Genomic DNA, 6564 nt, shown 5'->3' with positions numbered 1-6564 from the left:
AGCATGAATAGGAAAAGAGCACTGTAAAGAGCACATTTTCAGCAAGTTGTAGAAGTTAGATGTCCACCCAGTTCCAGCAACTCAGCCCCATGGCAACTTCTAGAACAAGGCCTGGATCTCAGCTGCAGGTGTGGGGGGAGGGGTGTTCTCACAGCTCTGGGGGCGTGACTAGCATGTACTGTTTCATATTGTCTGCTATTATGTATCTGCGATTTCTATATTCTTTCAGCTTTCCCTTTATGTGGTACCAGCCAATCCCTCATTCCTCCAATCCCCTATTGCTGTCCATAGTTATGTTAAACGTTTCCTGTTCCAGTCTTTCTGTGGTTTCTCACTCCTGATTGGACCCAGACCAACGCGCCTCATTATCTTCCATGAACACTCCTCTGTTCCAGCCAACGACTTGCAAGGTCATGACTGGTCCTCTGGCGTCACACAGATTTCACTGCTTCCTAAATTATGAATTTGAACATTACACTTTCTAACCACAACCTACGGTCTTGCCAGCCGCTTGTTCGGTTCCTCCCACTACAAGTAGCCCTTAACCTTGTAGGGGTCTCCAAAGCGTTGTTTTCCAAAATAGTGCTACCATTTCCATAATCAGGGTCTGATTTCCCGTTGCTCGATATCATAGCTCATACTTGATAATTCAGCCTTTTAAACTTTTTTATTTTCATGGCTGTGAAATTTACTTTGCTATGATTACTAATAAGGTTAAAGCATTTTCTCATCTGTTGATTGGCCACACATATTTCCTCTTCAGTCAAATATTTGCTCGTTTCCATGATGTGCTTTTCTACTGGGTTGTTTGTTATTGGCTTGTAAAAGTTTGTCATACATTATGGATACTAAGCCAGTGCTGGTTATATGTGTTTATATATAGCTTCTTTTTTCTAAGTTTATTTATTTTTGATAGAGAGAGAGAAAGAGAAAGAATGAGTGGGAGAGGGGCAGAGAAAGGGAAACAGAGAATCTGAAGCGGGCTCTGTGCTGACAGAAGAGACCCCGATGTAGGGCTCAAACTCGTGAACCGTGAGATCATGACCTGAGCTNCTCTCTCTCTGACCCTCCCCTGCTCACGCTGTCTCTCTCTCTCTCTCCTAGAAATAAATAAAACATTAAAAAATAAATAAATAAAAATAAAAATAAAAATAAGATACTTTATCTCAGTCTCACATGAAATAAATGCAGAACTTGGCAGGCCAAGGCCAGCAGGCAGCTTCATACTCATGAGAGGCCCAGGATTCTACTCTCTTACTACCTCACCATCCTTAACTTCCCACCTCAGAGTTCAACATGACAGTTTATGTGAACGTGGACCAGGCAATGATTTCTTAGCTATCAGACCAAGGCCACAAACAACAGAAGAAAAAAATAGATAAATTGGTCTTTATCAAAATTGAAAATGGGGTGCCTCATAGGACAACTCCAGAATGAGAGAAAACATGTCCAAGTCATATATCTAATTAGGGACTTGTATCCAGAATATATAAAGAACTCTAATAACTCAATAATAAAAAAACAAATAACTAAAAATAGGCAAATTGAGGCGCCTGGGTGGCTTAGTTGGTTAAGCGTCCGACTTCGGCTCAGGTCATGATCTCATGGTTCGTGGGTTCGGGCCCCGCGTCGGGCTCTGTGCTGACAGCCAGCTCAGAGCCTGGAGCCTGTTTCAGTCTGTGACTCCCTCTCTCTCTGACCCTACCCTGCTCACGCTGACTCTCTCTCTCTCTCCTAGAAATAAATAAAAGACATTTTTAAAAAAACATTTTAAGACAATACAAATAAAAATAGGCAAATTATCTGAATAGACATTTCTCCGAAAAAGATATACAAATAGCTAATAAGCTCAAGAAAAGATGCTCAAAATCATTAGCATGCAGGGAGATGCAAATCAAAACCACAATGAGGTGGCGCCTGGGTGGCTCAGTCAGTTAAGCATCTGACTTTTGGTTTTAGCTCAAGTCATGATCTCGGTTCATGGGTTCGAGCCCCACCTCGGGTGAGCTCAAGCCCCGCTTCAGGCTCCTCACTGACAGTGCAGTGCCTGGATGAGATTCTCTCTCTCTCTCTCTCTCTGTGGGATTCTCTCTCTCTCTGTGGGATTCTCTCTCTCTCTCTGTCCCTCATTCACTCATGACCTCTCTCTCAAAAATTAATTAATTAATTAAAAAACGAATGCTGCTGAGTCTTTCTCTGCCCCTCCTCCACTCATGCTCCCTCTCTCTCAAAAATAAATACATAAACTTAAAAAATTTTTAAAAAGAACCCCAAACACTGAACTTTAGAAACATTTTTTTTTTCTTTAAAAGAAAACCTGAAAAGAGAGGGGTGCCTGAGTGGCTCAGTTGCTTAACTGTCCAACTCTTGATTTCAGCTCAGGTCATGAGCTCATGGTTCATGAGTTCAAGCCCCCTGTCAGGCTCTGTGTTGACAGTGCAGAGCCTGCTTAGGGTTCTCTCTCTCCCTCTGCCCCTCCTTTGTTTATGCTCACTCTCTCTCTTTTTCTCAAAATAAGTAAATAAACTTAAAAAATTAAGAAATAAAATTACAAAACCCGAATAGACAGATGATAACTAGTGTTGGTAAGGACGTGGAGAAATGAGAACCCTTATACACTGTTGGAGGGAATATCAAATAGTGCAGCTGCTGTGTACCCAGTTTTGCAGTGCCTCAAAGTATTAACCCAGCCACAACATGACCCAGCAATTCCTCTCCAAGAAAAACAGAAACATGTGGGCACATAAGATCTTGTACACAAATAGTCATAGCAGTATTTTTCATAAAAAGCAAAAAGTTAGAACCATCCAAACATCCGTCGCTTGGTGAATGGATAAATAACATGTTACAATCACATATTCCTGAGTCATAACAATGAATGAAGTGCTAATACGTGGCCACATCGGGGATAAACCTTGAAAGTGTTATACTAACTGCAAGATGCCAGGCACCAAAGATCATATGTTGTGTCACTCCACTTAGATGAAACGTTCAGTACTGACAAACCCATAGAGACAGAAAGGAGAACAGCAGTTGCCCAGGACCAGGGTGGGAGTTGAGGGGAAATTGGGAGCGACGGCTAAGGGGGGTTAAGGGTTTCTTTTGGGAAGAGGTGAAGAAAATGTTCTAAAATTGATTTGGTGATGGTTCTAAAATTGATTTGGTGATGGTTGCACAGCTCTGAATATACTGGAAGCCATTAAATTACACACTTTGAGGGGCGCCTGGGTGGCTCAGTCGGTTGAGCGTCTGACTTCGGCTCAGGTCATGATCTCATGGTTCATAGGTTCGAGTCCCATGTCGAGCTCTGTGCTGACAGCTAGCTCGGAGCCTGGGGCCTGTTTTGGATTCTGTATCTCTCTCTCTATCTGACCCTCTCCTGCTCACTCTCTCAGAAATAAATAAAACATTTAAAAAATTTAANGTATTTATTTCAAGAGAGAGAAAGAGCATGAGCAGGGGAGGGGCAGAGAGAGAGAGAGAATCCCAAGCTGTCAGTGTGGAGCCTGATGTGGGGCATGAACTCACAAACCATGAGATTATGACCTGCGCCAAATTCAAGAGTGAGAGGCTTAACCCACTGAGCCACCCAGGCGCCCCCAAAGCATTATTTTTTTTATTTTTTTAAGTTTATTTATTTACTTTGAGAGAGAGAGAGAAGACACATGAGAATGAGCAGGAGAGGGGCAGAGAGAGAAGGAGAGAGAGANCATTTGTACCCACCATCCAGATTTAATAATTAGTAGCGTTCTGCGTATTTCACTTTCCTCCATAGGTACAGTGGCTGTATTTTTAAAAATAAACTATGTGCAAGTACATTGCGGGCATCATATCACTTCACCCTAAATACTTCAGCACGCCTCTCCTAAAATTAAGGATATTTTCAATGCAAANGTGACCTCAGGCTTCTCCATCATTTGTTTCCCTTCTCTGGAAAGAGCTGGTCCATATACTTTGTCCAGTTTTCTAGTTGTTTATATTAAATTTTTTTAAATGTTTTCTTTATTTCTGAGAGAGAGAGACAGTGTGAGCAGGGGAGGGTCAGAGAGAGAGGGATACACAGAATCTGAAACAGGCTCCAGGCTCTGAGCTAGCTGTCAGCACAGGGCCCGATGCGGGGCTCGAACCCATGAACCGTGAGATCATGACCAGAGCCGAAGTTGGACGCCCAACCAACTGAGCTACCCAGGCGCCCCTCTAGTTGTTTATGTTAGGAGAAAAAGTCCGTACCACATAATCTTTGATGGGTAGAAGCAGACGTTGGCTTAGTCTACTTTTCTTACAATATGTATTTATTTTTGAGAGAGTGCAAGTGGGGGAGGGACAGACAGGGGAACAGAGGATCCGAAGCCCGTTCTGTGCTGTTAGCACAGACCCCAATGCGGGGCTCGAACTCACGAACCAGGAGATCATGACCTGAGCTGAGGACGGATGCTCACCCGACTGAGCCACCCAGGTACCTCAAGTCTACTTTTAGTTATTCTTCTACATCGTGCAACAAATGAGACCTGATACAGTTCATTGTTGTTTAGAAGGGCTCTTTAGATATTAAGAATATTGACCTTTTGGTATATATGCTTTAAATTCTGTCCTTCCTAGTATTTGTCTTTTCACGTATTTCTTAACAATTCCTGTACAGAAGTTTAAAATTTTGTAGATAATTAAATATGCCAATCTTTCCCTTTACGATGTATACCTTTTATATGCTTAAAGCCTTTCCTCAAAATCACTTCAGAAATGTATCCTAGGGAAATAACGACAAGTTCAGAAGATACATGTTGATGACAATAAAATCACAATTCACAGAGAATGAAGAAACAAGCTACAGGCAGGGCAAAAATATTGCAAGCCACGTATGTGATAAAGGCCTCCTACCTAAGGACATTTTAAAACTCTCAAAATTCAGGGCCACTGGGTGGCTCAGTCAGTTAAGCACCCAACTCCAGATTTCAGCTCAGGTCATGATCTCACAGAATTCATGGGTTCAAGCCCCACATCAGGCTTTGCACTGTCTGCCCTGACAGTGCAGAGCCTGCTAGGGATTCTCTCTTTCCCCTTTTCGCTCTGCCCCTCCCCTGCTCGCTGTCTCTGTCTCAAAGTAAATCAACCTTTAAAAATTAAAAAACGATAAAACTCTCAAAACTCAAGGTGCCTGGTGGCTCAGTTGATAGAGCACATGACTCTTGAGCTCAGGGTCGTGAATTCCAGTCCCACACTGGGCATGGAGCCTACTTAAAATCCACCAATCAATCTCTCAAAACTCAACAGTTAAAAAGAAAATCCCATAGAAAATGGGCAAAAGACATACACAGATATTTCATGAAATAGAATACGTGGATGGTAAATAAACACATGGAAAGATGCTCAGGATCATTAGCCACTAGGGAAATGCCAATTAGGAGGCAGAGAAACTGGATCCTAACTCATATATTGCCGGTGGGAAGGCAAAATGTCACCACCGCTCTAGAAAGTAGTTTGCCACTTTTCAATAAACTAAACATGTTACTGGCGTACAACCCAGCAATTACAGCCTCGGGCATTATCTAGTGATATCAGATCTGACTGCCGCAGTTTGTAGATACCAGCTTTCTGTTGGTCTGTTAATGAAATGTTTTGCTTTTCTGCATCGACCTTCCAATCAAAGCAGTTAACGAAACATTTCTGTGTTAAATTTAGAGCTTGAGTATATATGTAGACGCATATCAGCCACTCCTACTTTGCTATAATCTAGGATTACTAATAAAGATGGCCCTGCTTGTACTGTGCCAATAATTGGATTGCTGGATTTATAAACCCAGATCATGTCCCTACCAAGAGCATGAGGTACAGCTAGTGGAACATGTGTTTTGGGAACCATTCCTTGGAGCGCAGAAGGAAAAGGTAGTGTAAAACACCATCTTCTTAGGAAATGTGATTTTTTTTAATGTTTATTTACTTTTGAAAGAGAGAGAGAGAGCGTGAGCAGGGGAGGGGCAGAGAGAGAGACAGAAACACAGAATCTGAAGCAGGCTCCAGGCTCTGAGCTGTCAGCACAGAGCCCGATGCAGGGCTCGAACCCACGAACTGTGAGATCATGATGTGAACCAAAGTCAGATGCTCGACTGACTGAGCCACCCAGGTGCCCCAGTAAAGGTGATTCTTAAAGTAATTGGAATAACCACTGCTATGAGTAAGACACCTCTGTAGCCTATGAGAATAGTAATCAATTTTCTAGACTACCCCCTTTTTAGTTGAGTTTGGTATCAATATCCATTACTCCAGAAAAGTCCTTTGCGGGAACCACTGTGCTGTCCTGTGCTGCTGATCTCACATGGAAAGCAGGAAACCAACTGTCTCCTTGACTTTGATAACCATATGGATGATCAGCAGCATTGGAAAGTGTCTCTTTCAGGGGCGCCTGGCTGGCTTAGTCAGACAGACAGCATGCAACTCTTGAGCTCGGGGTCAAGGGTTCAGGCCCCACATTGGATATACAGATTACTTAAAAATAAAATCTTAGGGGTGTCTGGATGGCTTAAGTGTCTGACTCTTCATTTCGACTCAGGTCAAGGTCCCATGGTTTGC

The sequence above is a fragment of the Crocuta crocuta genome, unplaced genomic scaffold, assembly GCF_008692635.1.
Source record: "Crocuta crocuta isolate KB4526 unplaced genomic scaffold, BGI_CrCroc_1.0 scaffold241, whole genome shotgun sequence".
Classification (NCBI taxonomy): Eukaryota; Metazoa; Chordata; class Mammalia; order Carnivora; family Hyaenidae; genus Crocuta; species Crocuta crocuta.
Note: the sequence above shows the minus strand (reverse complement) of the source record.